At 38.1% G+C, this 22,397-nt stretch overlaps 1 protein-coding gene across 2 annotated transcripts in view; it reads left to right on the plus strand.

Moving 5' to 3' along the window:
• The window catches only part of CFAP299 (cilia and flagella associated protein 299), a 697,822-nt gene that overhangs the window by 599,779 nt on the left and 75,646 nt on the right, over positions 1-22,397 (plus strand). The gene's annotated exons all lie outside the window — the stretch shown is intronic.

Genomic DNA, 22,397 nt, shown 5'->3' on the forward strand with positions numbered 1-22,397 from the left:
AGGAGGAGAAGGGGAAGACAGAGGGCAAGATGGTTGGATGGCATCACTGACTCAGTTGACATGAGATTGAGCAAATTCCTGAAGACAGTGAAGAACAGGGAAACCTGGCATGCTGCAGACCATGGGATTGCAAAGAATTGGACACAGCTGAGTGACTGTACAACAATTCAGCAATCTTGGTCTCCTTGATATAGCATAGTCTAGGACCAAACTGAAATGAAATATATAATACACATAAAGAAAGAAGAAGGTGGACTGGCAAGGAAATTTTTTTTTTCAGATGGTATTCCAAAGCAGTTTCTATAACTGCAGAAGAAATTAAACATTTTATAATATTTTGTTATGAAATTCAATAATTATATGTTAACACCTGCTATGAGATAAACTCTATTTGACAGTTGTAATTCAACAATCAACAGTAAAGGTCTAGCTTCTCTTGAAGTACTTATATTCTCGCAGACAGAAACAAAAATTACTAGATGTAATGACCAAGCATCTTAGATGCAGACAGTAAAGTCTACTAAAGTTGGCTTAAGCACAAGAGATTTAATAAGAATATAAATAATTCACAAAATCATTTGGAGGACAAAAAAAAAAACAGACTCCAGACTGAGTTTCTACACTTGAGCCACACTGCAGAACTGAACTGATAAAAAGTTGCAGCTTCTACCGCCATCAGGAAACTACATGATCAAGAAGCTTCTACCACTGTTGACAGCTCCAAAAACATGCTGCTTGTGCAGTGATCAGGTGCTGCAGTGAATCTTCTGCCACACCTGGCAGTTTCTAGAACCATGCCTTTTCTACCAAAATCTGTTTGAGAAAAATTATTCTTTCTGTCCTGTTTCTCTCCCCGCATGACTTAGTATCATATTAATTACTCCTGTGAGAGCTTGTAGTTGGTAGAAACTGAATCACCTGGGAAAACTCAGCTACAGTGTTATCTTAGGAAGGTAGATTTTAGCTCTCTCACTTCTGCAGTACAGGAAGGCACACCAGAAAGGGATTACAGTGGATACTGAGTGTAACAATCCGTGGTATCTGACAAAAGTGATGAGTAAATTGCATGACTTACATTTTTAAATAACTAATTTCAAAAAAAAAATGGCTAATGCTAAGAACAAGCAAGCAGGAGTAAGGGTTGCTTTTCTGAGTAGGTAAAACATAGGATCATTTGTAAAAGAGGAGAGTGCTTCCTAACTTTCCCTATAAAGAGTGAGGAAAGGTGAGTTTAGGGAAAGAGATTTTATAGAGGGTAGTAGTAGAGTACAGTGAGATCTCTAGAACTAAGCTGAGTTAAAACCTGATATTCCCCCTTGCTTACTTTATAATCATGGGCAAATTATTCAAATTCTCTATTTTATTATCCTTGTTTATAAAACAAAGTTAGTAATGCTACCTAAGAAGGTTACTGTGAGGATTTAGTGTGTATAAAGCACTTATCAAAGTGACTGGCACATAATATGTACAGTGAAAGAAAAGGGGGGGGGTATTTTTAACTTTTCCAACATGTTAAGTTTGAGTTATCTATGAGATAAGTCTAGAACTGAGAAGTCTAGAGAAACAAATTTGAAAGTGATTCAACAGATAATTAGTACTTAAATCTCTGGGAAGGAATATTACTAACCACAGACAAGAAGAGAAGCGATGCAATGTATAAATGCCAAATCTTAGATCCTGGGAAAGGGCCCTGGTAATGAAAACTGAGAACGCAGGTACAGTGACATGGGAGAAAAGCAGAGGACAATCATAGCATGGAATTCAAGAGAGAAAAGTATTTCAGGAGTGAAGAAGTGATGGAAAACAGTATGTAACCACCCCCCAAAAATTAAAAACTAAATAGAATGACAATGTCATCCAGAAATCCCACTTCTGGGTGCATATCCAAAGAAAATGAAAAGAGGATATTAAAAAGTTATCTACATCTGAATGTTGTTCAAATAAAGAAGATGTTGAATATGTTATTATATATATATAGAAAGAGAGAGAATTACTATATATATATATAATTATTCATACATGAGGAAGAAGGAATTGTTTCCATTTGCAACAACATGAATGTACCCTTAGGCATATACTAAGTGAAATAAATCATACAGATAAAGACAAACAGACATATCATTGATATGTAAAGTTTAAAATGATGAATGCATAGAAATAGAGATGAAATGGTGGCTGCCAGGGGCTGGAGCAGGTAAAGGGAAATTTTGATCAAACGGTACAAATTTTTAGCTATGAATAAGCCATGTGGATCTAATGTACAGCATAGAGATTATAGTGTATAATACTTTCTCATGTACCTGAAAGTTGCTAAGAGAGTGGAGGTTAAATGTCATTACTACAAAGACGAAGTGTTAATTATCTGATGTGATTCAAGTGTGAGCTAAACAATTTGGGGCTAATCATTTTGCAATATATAAGTGTATCCAATCAACACAATGTATGCCTTAAACTTATACAGTGTTATATGTCAATTATAGCTCATTACTGAGCTATGGAAAACAGAAAGAAGTACATCTGTTGATTAAGATGAGGGTTTAAAAAATGTCCATTGTGTCTGGAAATGTGGAGAATATTGTTAGTGTTCTTCAGTCTCTAAGTGGAAAAGTGGAGTCACTCAGTTGTGTCTGACTCTTTGTGACCACATGAACTGTAGCCTACCAGGCTCCTCTGTCCAGGGGATTTTCCAGGCAATAGTACTGGAGTGGGCTGCCATTTCCTTCAATCTCTAAGTCATGTCCAATTGTTTGCAGCTCCATGGACTCTAGCATTCCAGGCTCCTCTGTCCTCCACTGTCTCCTGGAATTCCCTCAGAATCATGTCCATTGAGTCAGTGATGCTATCTAATCATCTCTTCCTCTGCTGCCCTCTTCTCCTTTTGCCTTCAGTCTTTCCCAGCATCAGGGTCTTGCCAATTAGTTGGCAATTTGCTTCAGGTGGCTTCCCTGGTGGCTCAGATGGTAAAGTGTCTGCCTGCAGTGCGGGAAACTCGGGTTCAATTCTTGGGTTGGGAAGATCCCCTGGAGAAGGAAATGGCAACCCACTCCAGTAATCTTGCCTAGGAAATTCCATGGACTGAGGAGCCTGGTAGGCTACAGTCCATGGGGTTGCAAAGAGTCAGACACGACTGAGCGACTTCACTTTCTTTCACTTTGCTTCAGGTAGCCAAAATATTGGAGTTTTAGCTTTGGCAACAGTCCTTTCATGAATGTTCAAGGTTAATTTCCTTTAGGATTGAGTATTAGTGACCTTTATAAGAACAGGTTAAGTTATGTGGTGGTTGTATTGGTAAAACTATATTGTAGTGGACTGAAATAACTTGGAGGTGGAGAAAGAGAAATAGCATGAGGAGAAGGCAATGGCACCCCACTCCAGTACTCTTGCTTGGAAAATCCCATGGACGGAGGAGCCTGGTGGGCTGCAGTCCATGGGGTCGCTGAGGGTCGGATACAACTGAGCGACTTCACTTTCACTTTTCACTTTCATGCATTGGAGAAGGAAATGGCAACCCACTCCAGTGTTCTTGCCTGGAGAATCCCAGGGATGGCGGAGCCTGGTGGGCTACTGTCTCTGGGGCCACACAGAGTCGGACACAACTGAAGTGACTTAGCAGCAGCAGTAGTAGCAGAAAACTCTGGAAGTTTGATGAGAAACAGAAAATGAAAGGGGAAGAAATTCTGTGGGCATATTGGTAGCAGCAGATGATAACAGCAGTCAATCATGGAAGAGAGACATGAGAATGAAGAAAGTTCTTTAGGACGAAAGAGCAAAAAGGAAAGGAAAAACATTTAAATCATCCCATCCTTTGTTGTTGTTGTTCAGTAGCCCAATTGTGTCCAGCGCTTTTTGACCCCCATGGACTGTAGCATGCCAGGCCTCCCTTGCCCTCACCATCTCCCGGAGTTTGCCCAAGTTCATGTTCATTGCATTGGTGATGCCATCCAGCCATCCTACAGCATTCTAAATCAATTCTTTTACGTTTTTCTTTTACTATCTTATAATTACACAATGAATATAATAGGGAAAATATTAAAATAGCAATGACCTTGTCAGGTTATATACCTTATATTTAAAGAGGCTGGACTTTAGGATCACTCAACCTTCATTTCTAATTCTGGTTCTGTCATCTTGGGCAAGTGTTTTGACTTTTATGACCCTTAGTTTCTACATCTTATACAAGTTAATAAATAATATCTTCCTCAAATGATAGAGGATATGATCAATATGATATTGCATGTAAATTACCTAGTATGAAAACTATCCCATAGTGAATGTTTAATCTATTAAGATATTGTTAATCACTTCATTAAGTGTTGAGTATCAATGAGTAAGAAGTTGGTAAATTAAATACAGAATCTAAAGGAATTTATGAAGGTCCATAAAAATGTAAAGTTTCATTCAGTATCTATCATGTTAACTATACTTGGAGAAAAATATATGAAGCACTAGAATAATTTTGGTTCTAAAACTGGAAAATGGACAGCTGTGAAATAGAGTGAGTAAAATCACAAGTCGCCACCATAGGTAGAAATTATGCAAAATCAGATAGCAAAGTTGCCAATCAAGGCAGGACTCTCCTTGGGGCATGAATGGGTAGAGGAGGGATGTGTAGGGATAAACAAAATATACCCAGTACAGAATAAAACAGTTCCAGGTATAGAATCTGTAGCATAAACTAGAACATACGCACATACACACACTTGAACATATTACATAGAAAGCAATTTTAATTTTTGAAATCCATTGCTTTATCAAAGGGCTGATCCTGAATTTTTTAGTAGCTCTCAGGATCCACTGGAGACATTCTCTTCCCCTTTGGATGAAGCAGTATAATGATGCACTGGATGTTACAAGATACTCTAATTAAACATTCTGGATCTTTCTAAAAATAAAAGAACAAAAATCACTTGCTTCCATATTATACATCATAGTAAATTTAAAAAAAAATTTTTTCTAATTTTTATCTTATTTTTTACTGGAATATAATTGCTTATTTGGCTTCACTTGGTCACTTCGAAGATGCTCATAATCCTTAGGTATTGCCAAGGGGATATGACAGGTCATTTTGTCTGCTTCGAACTTTAAAACCCGCTGACATTAGTTCACCATCTGAATTTTCATCTTACTCCACTGTCTAGAATGGCAGGTTTCTGGACTACAGATTTAGTAATTATTAGTGTTTTATACTCTTGGCTCAGCCACTGTTATCGCTCTCATTTCTTTCAGATATGCATACATATTTAGCTTAAATATGACTAGAGGATTATTAAGCCTACAATTTATGAAGAGACTTTAAACTGAATCTTCTTTTAAAGTTTTAGAATTGTTTTCATTTTTCCTTCTCAAACATTGCCAGTTGAATTCTCCCCTTTCTTCCTGAGTTGGCCAGCTAGTTTTTGGCTCAGGCTAATGTTTGCTTTCTCTCTCTCCATACTCTAATCACTTCATTTCTAAAACTACACACAATTGCATATATATATATATATATATATGTATATAGCATATATCCTTTCTGAAAAACAGTTAAACATTCAAGAGTGGCACTTTTAAATAATAAAATATGATGTTTTTCCTCTGAATGTGGTGCCTCCCTTTTTCTCAGTGTGACATGCCCTGAAGTTACATTTCTTTGTACGAAAAGTTTGAACATTTTCCTTAAGGAAAAAGAAGTTGCAGAACGTTTAACCCATTTGTTGTTCAGTCGCTAAGTTGTGTCCAACTCTTTGCGACCCCATGGACTGTAGCCCGCCCCGCTCCTGTGTCCATGGAATTTTCCAGGCAAGAATACCGGAGTGGGTTGCCATTTCTTCCTCCAGGGAATCTTCCCGACCCAGGTATCGAACCCATGTTTCCTGCATCTCCTGCATTGGCAGACAGATTCTTTACCATTGAGCCACCTGGGAAGCCTTCAGTAACTTAAATCATCTGGGTTACTTATAATGCCTGAGTGAGTGAGTGAGTGAGTGAGTGAAACTGGCTCAGTCATGTCCAACTCTTTGCAACCCCATGGACTGTAGTCTGCCAAGCTCCTCTGTCCATGGAATTCTCCAAGCAAGAATATGGGAGTGGGTAGCCATTTCCTTCTCAAGGGGATCTCCCCAGCCCAGGGATCAGATCCAGGTCTCTCATTGCAGGAGGATTCTTTACCAGCTGAACCACCAGGGAATATAAATGTAATGTAATTAGTTGTAGATACCATTTATAAAGTAAATAAATAAATGCTATGTAAAGAGCTGACTCATTGAAAAAGACTCTGATTCTGGGAGAGATTGAAGGCAGAAAGAGAAGAGGCCAACAGAGGATAAGATGGTTGGATGGCATCACCAATTCAATGGACATCAACTTGGGCAAATTCTGGGAGATGGTGAGGGACAGGGAAGCCTGGCATGCTGCAGTCCATGAAGAGTCAGACATGACTTGGCAACTGAACAACAACAAAGAGTTGCCAGAATATGAAACATTCAACTTTTGCTTTGGGGAACTTTCTGGATTTTTTTTTCCTGAATATTTTCAATCCACATTTGGTTAAATCTAGTCAAGGGTATGGTTTTTCCAGTGGTCATGTATGGTTGTGAGACTTGGACTGTGAAGAAGGCTGAGCGCCAAAGAATTGATGCTTTTGAACTGTGGTTGTTGGAGAAGACTCTTGAGAGTCCCTTGGACTGCAAGGAGATCCAACCAGTCCATTCTAAAGGAGATCAGCTTGGGATTTCTTTGGAAGGAATGATGCTAAAGCTGCAACTCCAGTACTTTGGCCACCTCATGCAAAGAGTTGACTCATTGGAAAAGACTCTGATGCTGGGAGGGATTAGGGGTAGGAGGAGAAGGGGACGACATAGGATGAGATGGCTGGATGGCATCACGGACTCGATGGACGTGAGTCTGAGTGAACTCCAGGAGATGGTGATGGACAGGGAGGCCTGGCGTGCTGCGATTCATGGGGTCACAAAGAGTCGGACACAACTGAACAACTGAACTGAACTGAACTGATGGATCGAAAATATTTAGGAAAAGAAATACCAGAAAGCTCCAAAAAGCAAATTTAAAATTTTCATCCTCTGGCAACTCTTGACATAGTATTTAAATTGTATTTACAACTATTTACACAACATTTGCATTATATTAAGTACTATAAGTAACCTAGATGATTTAAAATATACAGGAGAATGTGCATAGTTTGTATGCAAATAACTCCACTACATCTTATATAAAGGACTTGAGCTTCAGTAGATTTTGGTATCTCCAGGATGTGGATACTGAAGGATGACAGTATATCATCAGCCTTTTTATTAAGAGAAGTTGGTTGGTTTGCCAACACAGAAGGAACAGTTTCAAGAGAACATTACTTTCTATAAATGCACACTGCTAGAAGTAATTTTTAAAGAAGTGATAAACAACATTTTACCTTCAACTAGATTTTATAACTGTCCAAATACAAGAATAAATTATTTTACCAGAGTAAAATGGTATACACACATACCTCATTTTATTGTGCTTTACAGATATTGCAGGGTTTTATTTTTTGTTTCTACAAATAAAAGGTTTATAGCAACTCTACATCCATTAAGTGGGCTTCCCTGGTGGCTCAGATGGTAAAGACTCGACCACAGTGCAGGAGACCTGTGTTCGATCCTTGGGTTGGGAAGATCCCCTAGAGAAGGGAATGGCTACCCACTTCAGTATTCCTGCCTGGAGAATTCCATGGACAGAAAAGCCTGGCAGGCTACAGTCTATGGGGTCGCAAAGAGTCAAACACGACTGAGTGACTAACACTTTTCACTCCATCCACTAAGCCAATTAGTACCATTTTTCCGACAGCATTTGCTCACTTTGTGTCTCTGTGTCATATTTTTGATAATTCTCACAATATGTCAAACTTTTTCATTAGTATTTTATTTGTTATGGTGATCTGTGGTCAGTGGTTTTGGATGTTATTGCAAAAAGATTGTGACTCGCTGAAGGCTTGGATGGATGATTGCATTTTTTGGCAAAAAAAAGTATTTTTAAGAATATCATATTACTTTATTTATTTTTATTGAAGTATAGTTGATTTACAATGTCGCATTACTTTCAGGTGTACAGTGTAGTAATTCAGTTATTTTTTAAATTATATTCCATTATAGGCTATTATAAGATAACAAATATAGTTCCCTGTTTTATACAATAAATTCTTATTGCTCATCTATTTTACATATAGTAGCTTGTATCTGTTAATCTCATAGTGCTAATTTGCTCCTCTCCTCTCCCTCTCCTCTTTGGTAACTGTAAGCTTATTTTCTATGTATGTGAGTCTGTTTCTGTTTTGTATGTAGATTCATTTTTATCATGCTTATAGATTTAAATTATATCACATAGTATTTGTATTTCTCTGACTTATTTCAATAAGTAAAATATTCTCTAGGACTATCCATGTTGCGGCAAATGGAAATATTTCATTCTCTTTAATGATTGAGTAATATTGTTGTTGTTCAATCACTAAGTCATGTCCAATTCTTCGCAACCTCATGGACTGCAAAATACCTGGTTCCTCTGTCCTCCACTATCTCCCAGAGTTTACTCAAATTCACGTTCATTGAACAATATTCCATTGGTCCATTGAGTAATAGCCCATCATGTATAAATATATATACCACATCTTAAGCCAGTCATCTGTTGATGAGCACTTGGATTGTTTCCATGTTTTGGCTATTATAAATAGTGCTGCTATGAGCATTTAGCAAAAAGTATTTTTTAATTAAGGTGTGTACATTGTTTTTGAAGACATAATGCTATTGCACACTTAATAGAATACTGCTAAGTCACTTCAGTCGTGTCCGACTCTGTGCGACCCCATAGACGGCAGCCCACCAGGCTCCTTCATCCCTGGGATTCTCCAAGCAAGAACACTGGAGTGGGCTGCCATTTCCTTCTCCAGTGTATGAAAGTGAAAAGTGAAAGTGAAGTCTCTCAGTCGACTAACTTTAATATGCACTGGGAAATCAAAAAAATTGTGTGACTTGCTTTATTGTGATAGTCACTTTATTTAGGTGGTCTGGAATCAAACTTTAAATACCTCTGAGCTATGCTTGTATATAGGACATTATGACAGTGGTTTATTGAAGCATGTGTGAAGTGAAAGTGAACGTATTAGTCACTCAGTCATGTCTGACTCTTTTTTGATCCCATGGACTGTAGCCTGCCAGGCTTCTCTGTCCATGGGATTCTCCAGGCAAGAATACTGGAGCGGGTAGCCATACCCTTCTCCAGGGAATCTTCCTGACCCCAGGATGGAACCCAGGTCTTCTGCATTGCAGGCAATTCTTTACTGTCTGAGCTGTATATTTACACATAAATATGCCGTGCGTGTTGGAGGAGGAAATGGCCACCCACTCCAGTATTCTTATCTAGAGAATCCTGTGGACAGAGGAGCCTGGTGGGCTGCTGTCCATGGGGTTGCACGGAGTCAGACACGACTGAAGCTACTTAGCATGCATGCATGCATTGGAGAAGGAAATGGCAACTCATATCAGTATTCTTGCCTGGGGAATCCCAGGGATGGAGAAGCCTGGTGGGCTGCCGTCTATGGGGTCGCACAGAGTCGGACACGACTGAAGCGACTTAGCAGCAGCAGCAGCATGCCATGTGTGCATACGTAGAATAAATCATCAATGAATATCATTATGCTTCAAAGAAACTATTATTTCAGTATGTTAGTATAACTGCATATAAAGTGTTACAGGCTAACAAGGTTATTATATTTAGAAATTTTCAATGAAGATAAGTCTTTTAATGAATTTATTGGCAAAAAGAAAGTGGGAAAGCCTAAATCTTTGGCGAGATGATATTGGAAGGTTACTACCTTTTTGGTTAGAGGAGGGTGTGGAATATTACAAAGCATCTTTTGTTTTGACAGCGGTTGCCCCACTAGGACACCCTGACCTCAGAAGTCAAATCACATGTCTGTTTGCAGATGTGTCTGGAATAAGAAACCCTCAGTGTTGCTGTTTTCCATATCCATGTATCATTGTCTGCATGGTCCAAGAAGAGATTTTTAACGAGTGGTCCAGCAAGGAACCTAAATTCCAAAGCAATTAAGGAATGGAAAATGGAGACATTTTACCTCTGCTTATCATCCAGAAGGCAGATTTCTAGTTCTATCACAGTTACATAGATAAAGATTGAAATCAAATGTAAAAAAATTTTCATAGGAAATTATTTTTATCATAACATATTTTGGTTGTAATTCTAAAGATAACTTACCTTTAGTGATGACAAATAGCACACAAAAGTATAGAGAAAATTAAAATCATCTGTAATTTTATCACTCTAAGATATTACAATTATTCTAAGGTATTTCTCTCTAGTATTACTTTGTATGAAGATACATAGTTAGCAATAGCAAAATTGATTATCAGTATTGTTGTTGTTGCTGTTCATTTGCTAAGTCATGTCTCACTTTTTGTGGCCCCATGGTTTGTAGCACACCAGACTCCTCTGTCCTCCACTATCTCCCAGAGTTTGCTTAAATTCATGTCCATCAAGTTGGTGAGGCTATCAAAACAGGTACAGGTAGATATTTTTGTTAGTGGTGTTTAGCTGCTAAGTCATGTCTGACTCTGACTCTTTTGCAACCCCATGAACTATAGCCCGCCAGGCTCCTCTGTCCATGGGATTTCCCAGGTAAATATACTGGAATGTGTTGCCATTTACTTCTCTAGGGGATTTTCCCAACCTAGGGATCAAGCCCATGTTCTTCTATTTGTCAGGCAGACACTTTGCCACTGAGCCACCTGTGTGTGTTAGTCGCTCAGTTGTGTCCAACTCTGTGAGACCCCAAGGACTATAGCCCAGCAGGCTTCTCTGTCCATGGGAATCTCCAGGCAAGAATACTGGAGTGGATTGCCGTGCCCTCTTCCAGGGGATATTCCCAACCCAGGGATCAAACCCAGGTCTCCTGCATTGCAAGCAGAGCCACATTACCATCTGAGCCAAAAGGGAAACCAAGCTACCTTGCAAACTCTATATGTGTGTGTGTATAGTTCCTAATGTATATGTACAGATCCTATATGTATAGCTGTATATGTATAGATCCTAATACAGCTCTCTTTTTCAAAATTCTAATCATGCTGTCATGCAAGATGATTTCAATTACTCTTAGAAAGTCTTTTTTAGAGCACACATCTTGCTCAACTTACAATGAGGTTATGTCACCATAAACCAATCAATAAATTGAAAATATCATAATTGAAAATGCATTTAATGCCCCTAACCTACCAAACATCATGGTTTAGCCTAGCCTACCTTAAACATGCTCAAAACACTAAACAATAGCCTGCTGCTAAGTCACTTCAGTCATGTCCGACTCTGTGCAACCCCATAGATGGCAGCCCACGAGGCTCCCCCATCCCTGGAATTCTCCAGGCAAGAACACCGGAGTGGGTTGCCATTTCCTTCTCCAACAGTATCCTACAGTTGGGCAAATTATCCAACAAAGAGCCTCTTTTATAATAGAGTGTCAAATATCTCACATAATTTATCAAACCCTATACTTAAAGTGAAAAACAATGGTTGTATGGGCACAGAATGATTGTTTTCCTTCATAACCACATGGCTGACTGGGAGCTGTGGCTGCTGCCACTGCCACCGCAAGAGAGTACTGTACTGCACCAGCCGGAGAACAGATCCAAATTCAGAATTCAAAGTCCAGTTTCAGCTGAATGCTCTCATATTTATGATGCATGCACAGCATCCTAAAGTTGAAGAATTGTAAGGCAAAGCATCATTAAGTTGTTGTAAGGAAGTTCCTGAAATATACATTTAAAGGAATCTGTCAATCAATTCAGTGAAACCCATTGAATAATTGTGATTACCTATAGCATTCACAGTGGTGTAACTCAGAGTCATTGCTCTCAAGAGATTTTTTATTATTCCCTGCACTTACATTGGGATTCATAGAAAAATAAATTTGTCCTTGATCAGGAACACAGAGAAACATTTTCTGAATTGCCCAAAGACATATATACTGAGTAGAAAATCTATCAGTTTTCACTTGGCATACACATAATAGAGGTAATGTTATTTATTTATTTATTTTTTAAAAGGGGCTTCCTCAATGTCCCAGTGGGTAAAGAATCTGTCTGCCAATGCAGGAGGCATGAGAGACATGAGTTCAATCCCTTAGATGGGGAAGATCCCCTGGAGAGGAAAATAGCAACCCACTCCAGTATTCTTGGCTGAAAAAGCCTGTGGCCAGAGGAGCCTGGCAGGCTGCAGTCTAAAGGGTCACATAATTCTTACAATGTATTAATACTTCCATATTTTAGATTCTGCTTAGAGAAATAAACATGCAGTACAGTTAGTTAATTACCTATGAATTTAAAGTAAAATTGGAAGTTTTCCAGTTTCAAGTGTACTGTTTTTGAAATTATTGCCTTCATTGCTTTCTGTCAAATATGATGCTAATTGTTACCCGGTTTAATCCAGCAATTCAGTTAGAGGAATGAATATGTTTGGTCTGAGGAGTGCTGAATTCAAGCAGTGCATCTCAAAAAATGGTTCAGAGTCAGGCTGGAAACAGCTTCAATCTTCTTAGAGTTGTGGAGTCCGTATCAGCAAGTCTGAGTGAGACCTGCTCCAGTAAAGACATAAAGACACTTGCCTCTCTCTACCCCATTCCACCCTTAGGGCCTGGTCAGATTGGCAGGTGGGGACCTTTTGCTTAGATTCTATGGGGAACCATTTCAGAAGCTCTAAATTGCCTTGTTATTGTTGTTAAGTCGTGTCCCACTCTTTTGCAACCCCAAGGACTATAGCCCTCCAGGCTCCTCCGTCCATGGGTTTCTCCAGGCAAGAATACTGGAGTGGGTTGCCATTTCCTTCTCCAGGAAATCTTCCTGATCCAGGGATTGAATTCACATCCCTGGCATATTCTGCATTGGCGGTGGTTTCTTTACCTCTGAGCCACCAGGGAAGCCCCTAAGTTGGATAATTTCATCTTTCTGTTTCATATCCTAGAGAAGGGAATGCTCTTTTCATTTTCCTTGAAGGACTTTATCCTGGCCTTTGACTTTCTTCACAGTTGATGTGGTAATATCTGGATGGACAGGCCAAGATAAAAGGGACAAGCAAGTTGTTCAGTGTATTTTTTATAGGCCTTAAGTCAACCTCATCCAAGAAAAGCCATCCATGGTTCAGCCTAGTTCTCAGGAGAACACACTGGAATTTGGGACAAAAGCCTAATAATAAAAATCATTGATGTATACATCTTAGTGAGAAGAAGTGAATCTTTTGATGTGCAGTAAAACTGATATTGACCCTTAGGGAATGGGTGATATGTGTCATAAGAAGCAAACATAAGTACCGTAAGCCTTTGTTACAGGCAATAAAAACCATGTGCTAAATATGAGGGAAAAAGCTTTGTATGGTGGGAGATAAATAGAAAATGGTTTTGCAATATGAGAAGCCATTGATCTAATATCCAACTTTATGATATTTAAAAGTATGTGTCAGATAATGAAATTCTACATGAGACAAGTTTGTAATAAAACATGATCCAAATTTTATAAGTTAAAACAATTTTTAAAAGAAACAGTACTCCCACTCAGTATACTTTGTAAAGGTCCCCATTTCTTGAGATTGAGGAAAACTGGAAATAATTAAACTAAAAGAACACTCTTTTTTTTTAATTTTCATTTTTACTTTAGTTTGCTTTATAATACTGTATTGGTTTTGCCATATATTGACATGAATCAGCCACAGGTGTACATGAATTCCCAATCCTGAACTCCCGTCCCACCTCCCACCTCATATCATCTCTCTGGATCATCCCCGTGCACCAGCCCCAAGCATCCTGTATCCTGTATCGAACATAGACTGGTGATTCATTTCTTACCTGATAGTATACATGTTTCAATGCCATTCTCCCAAATCATCCCACCCTCTCCCTCTCCCACAGAGTCCAAAAGTCCATTCTATACATCTGTGTCTCTTTTGCTGTCTTGCATAGAAGGTTATCATTACCATCTTTCTAAATTCCATATATATGTGTTAGTATACTGTATTGGTGTTTTTCTTTCTGGCTTACTTCACTCTGTATAATCGGCTCCAGTTTCATCCACCTCATTAGAACTGATTCAAATGTATTCTTTTAAATGGCTGAGTAATACTCCATTATGTATATGTACCACAGCTTTCTTATCCATTCATCTGCTGATGGACATCTAGGTTGTTTCCATGTCCTGGCTATTATAAACAGTGCTGCAATGAACACTGGGGTACACGTGTCTCTTTCAATTCTGGTTTCCTCAGTGTGTATGCCCAGCAGTGGGACTGCTGGGTCATATGGCAGTTCTATTTGCAATTTTTTAAGGAATCTCCAGACTGTTTTCCATAGTGGCTGTCCTAGTTTGCATTCCCACCAACAGTGTAAGAGGGTTCCCTTTTCTCCACACCTTCTTCAGCACTTATTGCTTGTAGACTTTTGGATCGCTGCCATTCTGACTGGTGTGAAATGGTACCTCATTGTGGTTTTGATTTGCATTTCTCTAATAATGAGTGATGTTGAGCATCTTTTCATGTATTTGATAGCCATCTGTATGTCTTCTTTGGAGAAATGTCTATTTAGTTCTTTGGCCCACTTTTTGATTGGGTCATTTATTTTTCTGGACTTGAGCTGCATATGTTGCTTGTATATTTTTGAGATTAGTTGTTTGTCAGTTGCTTCATTTGCTATTATTTCCTCCCATTCAGAAGGCTGTCTTTTCACCTTGCTTATAGTTTCCTTTGTTGTTCATAATCTTTTAATTTTAATTAGATCCCATTTGTTTATTTTTGCTTTTATTTCCAGTATTCTGGGAGGTGGATAATAGAGGATCCTGCTGTGATTTATGTCAAAGAGTGTTTTGCCTATGTTCTCCTCTAGGAGTTTTATAGTTTCTGATCTTAAGTTTAGATCTTTAATCCATTTTGAGTTTATTTTTGTGTATGGTGTTAGAAAGTGATCTAGTTTCATTCTTTTACAAGTGGTTGACCAGTTTTCCCAGCACCACTTGTTAAAGAGATCATCCTTTCTCCATTGTATATTCTTGCCTCCTTTGTCGAAGATAAGGTGTCCATAGGTGTGTGGATTTATCTCTGGGCTTTCTATTTTGTTCCATTGATCTATATTTCTGTCTTTGTGCCAGTACCATACTGTCTTGATGACTGTGGCTTTGTAGTAGAGCCTGAAGTCAGGCAGGTTGATTCCTCCAGTTCCATTCTTCTTTCTCAAGATTGCTTTGGCTATTCAAGGTTTTTTCTATTTCCATACAAATTGTGAAATTATTTGTTCTAGCTCTGTGAAAAATACTGCTGGTAGCTTGATAGGGATTGTATTGAATCTGTAGATTGCTTTGGGTAGTATACTCATTTTCACTATATTGATTCTTCCAATCCATGAACATGGTATATTTCTCCATCTATTAGTGTCCTCTTTAATTTCTTTCATCAGTGTTTTATAATTTTCTATATATAGGTCTTTAGTTTCTTTAGGTAGGTATATTCCTAAGTATTTTATTCTTTTCATTGCAATGGTGAATGGAATTGTTTCCTTAATTTCTATTTCTGTTTTCTCATTATTAGTGTATAGGAATGCAAGGGATTTCTGTGTGTTGATTTTATATCCTGCAACTTTACTATATTCATTGATTAGCTCTAGTAATTTTCTGGTGGAGTCTTTAGGGTTTTCTATAGAGGATCATGTCATCTGCAAACAGTGAGAGTTTTACTTCTTCTTTTTCAATTTGGATTCCTTTTATTTCTTTTTCTGCTCTGGTTGCTGTGGCCAAAACTTCCAGAACTATGTTGAATAGTAGCGGTGAAAGTGGGCACCCTTGTCTTGTTCCTGACTTTAGGGGAAATGCTTTCAATTTTTCACCATTGAGGATAATCTTTGCTGTGGGTTTGTCATATATAGCTTTTATTATGTTGAGGTATGTTCCTTCTATTCCTGCTTTCTGGAGAGTTTTTATCATAAATGGATGTTGAATTTTGTCAAATGCCTTCTCTGCATCTATTGAGATAATCATATGGCTTTTATTTTTCAATTTGTTAATGTGGTGAATTACATTGATTGATTTGTGGATATTGAAGAAACCTTGCATCCCAGGGATAAAGCCCACTTGGTCATGATGTATGATCTAAAAGAACACTCTTTTGGTTACAGTGCAAACCTGTGTACTACTAGCTGGCTAACTTTCATCATTTCAATCATTTGATCATTTCAACCCATCAAATTCATGGTCACTGTATTTGAATCTGGTCATTCAGTGAAAAAAGCCAGGAAAAAAGAAAAGTGTTAGTCACTCAATCCTGTCCAACTTTTTGCAACCCCATGGACTGTAACCCGCCAGGCTCCTCTGTCCAGGGGATTTTTCCAGGCAAGAATACTGGAGTGGGTTGCAATTTCCTTTTCCTTCTTCCTGATCCATGGACTGAACTCAGGTCTCCTGCATGGCAGGCAGATTCTCTACCATCTGAGCCACCATGAGCTCCTAAACCAAACTTACTGGTGAGTTTGCCCATAAATAAGGACTGCCAGCTAATTCCTGCTCCTCAACTGGCACCACTGGGTTGATTTCCATTGTTCCTTCTAATCCCTAAAATTGTTTTTAATCAGAAACTTTATCCTTTAAAAACGACTAGAATTCTAAAGACTTGGCTGGACATGGCAGTAATATTCTTAGGACTCGAAGAAAATATATTGACAGTGTTTTCACTCTGAATCTCCCTCACCCAGAACGGTTGCCAAGAAAGCATCAAGCCCACCAGGAGAAACCTTTCAGAAAGCTTAAGGGTGCCCATGCCCCATCTCATTGTTTCTGTGGAGAAACCATTCTTTTAGTTACCTTTGGCTTTCAGTGCTTTTACTCTGTGGCAAAGGGCCTGTCCCTGCAATTTCTTTTATCATGCTTTTTCATTTTGAGATTAACAGGCAAATGCAAAAATGGTTTCAAAACTTTTCTCAGGGAGCCCGCAGTGCCTTGTTCATCAGTACTGAAATTTCTCACTCTCACAAACCTTTCTGCCACTTTTTCAGTGGTCCCCAGTAGTCACTGTTAATGAGTGTGTAATAAACTGTTGTGTTGCAGTTGAGACGCTTTATGTTCATATACGATGATAACTTGACTGCCGATAGTGTATGAATCCTGCGGGTTACATTCATCAGCACTGTGAAATCAACCACCCATGAAATACAAAGTATGCTTGATTTATTTTGCTGATAGGATATCCCACAGAGTTTAAGCTTTAAGAATACTTTTTTGAGTTCAGGTTTTGTTTTTTTCCCCACATCTTTGTTTCATATTTTGAGACTATGGGTTGAGTGTGACATTCCTACCTGCTTAAGTAACAAGGTTTGGGAAAAATTAGTGGAGAAATGATTCACACTAGAGTCGTTCCCATGCCAGGATTTTATTCTTCCAAACTTTGCTTTGGTGATGCACCTGCTCCTACACATTAGAATTGGGAGAGAGAAAATACTACTTTAAGTGCTGCTTCTCTTTACATCTCCAGATGAAAATGTCCTTTGAAAGTAACTGTGCAAGCCAGATTGCCTTGTTGGCACCAGTGTACTACACCGCAGGTAATATTGCTAAGATGGTTCAAATTGTCAATTGACATATTTGCTAAAGCAGTTTGCAAGTTCACTGAAGTGATCTTTAGGTGCTAATGCTCACCTCTTTCATCTCCACTTTACTCTGGTGCATGATCTGTACCAAAAGCATATCTCTGGATTGAATGCAAAAGTTTTAAAATGCATTTTAAACACACATTCACGTGTATGTATGCACACAGACACATATATGAACTCACATTCTGCCTTAGTCCCACCTGATTTGAGCCCTCAGATGACAAGTCATGCTCTGATGTTGACATTATGACTCAAACTTTGGGAAAGTCTCATAACAGAGTAAAGGCTTTTTACTCTACCAAATGTATATGCAAGTTTGATCATTCTCACAATTCTCCCCAGTTTTCCAAATGCAAAACTTTCCAAATGCATACTTAGAACATACATCTAGAGAGGTGTTTGATTGGATTTAAATCCAAATCAGTTTCTCCATTTGCCTTTAGCTTTTTTACTAATTGAATACTAACAAAGGAAGAGGAACTAAAAAGCCTCTTGATGAAAGCGGAAGAGGAGAGTGAAAAACTTGGCTTAAAGCTCAACATTCAAAAAACTAAGATCATGGCATCTGGTCCCATCACTTCATGGGAAATAGATGGGGAAACAGTGGAAACAGTGTCAGACTTTATTTTGGGGGGCTCCAAAATCACTGCAGATGGTGACTGCAGCCATGAAATTAAAAGACACTTACTCCTTGGAAGAAAAGTTATGACCAACCTAGATAGCATATTCAAAAGCAGAGACATTACTTTGCCAACAAAGGTCCATCTAGTCAAGGCTATGGTTTTTCCAGTGATCGTGTATAGATGTGAGTTGGACTGTGAAGAAGGCTGAGCGCCAAAGAATTGATGCTTTTGAACTGTGGTGTTGGAGTAGACTCTTGAGAGTCCCTTGGACTGCAAGGAGATCCAACCAGTCCATTCTGAAAGAGATCAGCCCTGGAATTTCTTTGGAAGGAATGATGCTAAAGCTGAAACTCCAGTACTTTGGCCACCTCATGCGAAGAGTTGACTCATTGGAAAAGACTTTGATGCTGGGAGGGATTGGGGGCAGGAGGAGAGGGGGACAACAGAGGATGAGATGGCTGGATGGCATCACTGACTCGATGGACGTGAATCTGAGTGAACTCCGGGAGTTGGTGATGGACAGGGAGGCCTGATGTGCTGCGATTCATGGGGTCGCCAAGAGTCGGACACGACTGAGTGACTGAACTGGACTGAACTGAACTGTATTTTGTTCAGTCGGCACCAACCTTTGGTAATGCCTAGCATAGTTCGTGCTTGCAGTATAAAAGGCTTCAGAATTTTCTAGAAATTATCTGGATATTTGTTACAAGACTGAGCTTCCTTCCAGTTATGATACCATATTAAAAATTGTAATTTAATAGTGATAATCTTAATAATAAATTCATAATTAGCTATCCTAAACAGATATCTCATCCTCTGTCACCCCCTTTTCCTCAAGTCCCTCGATATTTCCCAGCATCAGGGTCTTTTCCAGTGAATCAGTTCTTCGCATCAGGTGGCCAAAGTATTGGAGCTTCAGCTTCAGCATCAGGTGGCCAAAGTACTGGAGCTTCAGCTTCAGCATCAGTCCTTCCAATGAATATTCAGAGTTGATTTCCTTTCTAATTGACTAGTTGATCTCCTTGCAGTCCAAGGGACTCTCAAGAGTCTTCTACAGCACCACAATTTGAAAGTGTCAATTCTTTGGCACTCAGCCTTCCTTATGGTCCAACTCTCACATCCGTATAGAAAGAGAAAGAAAGAAAGAGAGGTCGTTCAGTCGTGTCCAACTCTTTGCGACCCCACAGACTGTAGCTGACCAGGCTGTTCCACCCATGGAATTTTCCAGACAAGAATACTGGAGTGAGTTGCCATTTCCTTCTCCAGGGAATCTTCCTGATCCAGGGATCAAACCTGGTTCTCTCGCACTGCAGGCAGACTCTTTACCATCTGAGCCACCATATGACTACTGGAAAAACTATAGCTTTGACTATAGAGACCTTTGTTGGCAGAGTAATGTCTCTATTTTTTGGTATACTGTATAGGTTTGTGATGAGATGGTTGGATGGCATCACCAACTCAGTGGACATGAATTTGAGCAAATTCTGGAAGATAGTAAAAGACAGGGAGGCCTGGCATGCTGCAGTCCATAGGGTCGCAAAGAGTTGGACACAACTTGGTGACTGAATGTGCAGATATAGGAAGTGAATCGCTTATATAATGGCCTAATGAATTCCAAAGGAATACATACTGATAATATGTATTTTAGAGTCCCCAAAAACATTTAAATTTGATATGCAATGTATGATTAGCCATTCTAAATTTTTCATTCTGAGAAAGCTTTTTTTTTGTTATGCCTTGTGTTTCTTAAACTTCAAGTGGAAAGAGAATTTACCAAATTTTTTAAGTTCTTACTCACTTTTACAAGTTCATTTTAATATTCCAAAACAATAAACAAAATCTATGTGATTTTTAAAGGAACAAATGGCTCATGTAAAACTTAGAAAAGAAAAGTATACTTTAAATTCTTCTATTCAATCTCAGTATTTTTCTGAAGTAGGCTTGCAATGATAACAGATTTCTAAATGGTTCAATTTAGTGAAATAATTGAATTTTTAAAAACTATAAATGGAGTTCAATCAACACTATTAACTGTGTGTTTAATAAAAATTGCTTGAATTGACTCATGCTTTAAAAAGTCCACAAATTGATATTTACATCTAAATTAAATAATCAAGGAAAAGGTTCAGAATAACTAAATATATATTTGATTATAAAAATTTCTCTTAGCCTAGCAGATTAGCACACCAAAATGTATATTTGAAATTTATCTCCAAATAGAAAATGTATTTTACATAAATTATTGACTTCATCAAAATGGGTCAATGTTATCATTTTCTACTTTAAAAGTAGAATAGTCTAGGAAATGTAAACTCAGAGTTCTCTACAAGATTTGTGCCATTTTCTCTAATTCTCAAGTTAGATTACTAGAAGTGCTTCCAAATTTAAAAAAAAAAAAGCAGTTTGTATAATTCAATAAATGTTCAGTAACACTTTATCCTAGAAACTTTTTCTAATCCTTGGCTTTTAGCTTTTTGACTCATTCCAAACTTAACATTTTAGTTTTAAGTATTTTATTTAAGGTATTTACAATTTACAATTGAGCACTTCAGAGTGTTTAAATATAACAAAGAATAGATGGTTTGTCCTTTTCTGGTTACTTTGTCTCTCATCTGACCCACTATTTCAAAATTTTTGCTTGTTTTTATTTGATTTTGGTTTTTTTAAGCCACCTTTTATATAAAATATTTTTTCTACTACAGTCACACTCTTCCTATTCTATTCTGCCAATTCACATTTGAAGACATTATTCTGACATAAATACAAATAGATTTTGTAAGAATTTTCACATCAAATATACTAGTGAGCAAAAACCATCCCAATATTCTAAAGTAATTATCCTCCAATTAAGATTAATTAATTAAAATATTTTTAAAAAGAAGAAAGAGAACCAAACTTTTTTTGTTTGTTTGTTTAATTTCATAACTAAGGCAGGTGTTAGATAGATTTGGAACCAGGTATCTATTCCAAATGGTAGATTTTTCTTTTTTTTTTTTCACCACTTATTTGTCTGTATCCTAAAAGGAATTTAAGTTGAGTACATTCATCATCCAAATTGATGTCAGGCTTAGGTTGTTAGGAAAATATCTGGCTACAGTAAGATTTGGCTGATTCTGTAAATCTCATGAAAAGTTTCATGTCATACCAAAGTACATCACACCAACCTTTAAAATTATACCACATACCAGAGGAAGGAAATCAGAATTGCTTCCGTCAGGATCAACATAATGAAATAAGAATTTCTTGAAAGGGAGAATGATCTGTAACAAAAGGAAGAGACATTTGTTTTACATTCAAGAATCCTGTGTCCATTTACTTGGTCTTTTTTATACCATGCAAAAATGGTTTAGTCTCTGACATTGTAACTGACTTACAACTGTATTTCAAAAGCAGAATTTTTCCAGAGTTGTTCAAATAAAAAAAATGTGTATTTTACTTTTTTAAGTTAAGGCATGCTGACCTCAAAGCAGCAAACCAACATTATTTAATAGCTTCTTTTTTCAGAGAGAAAATATTAAGCATCTGGCCCCCTGAATGAAATGTTTGATTTATTGAGAAGAGTGAGTATTCTGTGGACCTTACAGCTAATCTGCCAGAGAAAAAATGAACAGCAATAATCACGTGCTAATAAGAGCTACAGTCTTACCAGTAGCCAAGTATGAAAGTGAGAGCTGGACCATAAAGAAGGCTGAGCGCTGAAGAGCTGATGCCTTTGAATTGTGGTGATAGAGAAGACTCTTGAGAGTCCCTTGGACTGCAAGGAGATCCAATCAGTCAATCCTAAAGGAAATCAACCCTGAATACTCACTGGAAGGACTGATGCTGAAGTTCCAATACTTTGGCCACCTGACACAACCAGCGAACTCACTGGAAAAGATTCTGCTGCTGGGAAAGATTGAAAGCAAATGGAGAAAAGGGCAGCAGAGGATGAGAGGGTTGGATAGCATCAACGATTCAATGGACATGAACTTGGGCAAACTCTGGGAGATTTTGTGAGGGACAGAAAGGCCTGGCATGGTAAGTCCATGGAAATCTCAGAGAGCTGGACACAAATTAGCGACTTGAACAACAAAAGTAAGAGCTAGATGCAGTGAAAATGCAACAGATATGTAAAATGCAGTGTCTTT

Source organism: Ovis aries, chromosome 6 (genome assembly GCF_016772045.2).
Source record: "Ovis aries strain OAR_USU_Benz2616 breed Rambouillet chromosome 6, ARS-UI_Ramb_v3.0, whole genome shotgun sequence".
In the NCBI taxonomy this organism is placed as follows: domain Eukaryota; kingdom Metazoa; phylum Chordata; class Mammalia; order Artiodactyla; family Bovidae; genus Ovis; species Ovis aries.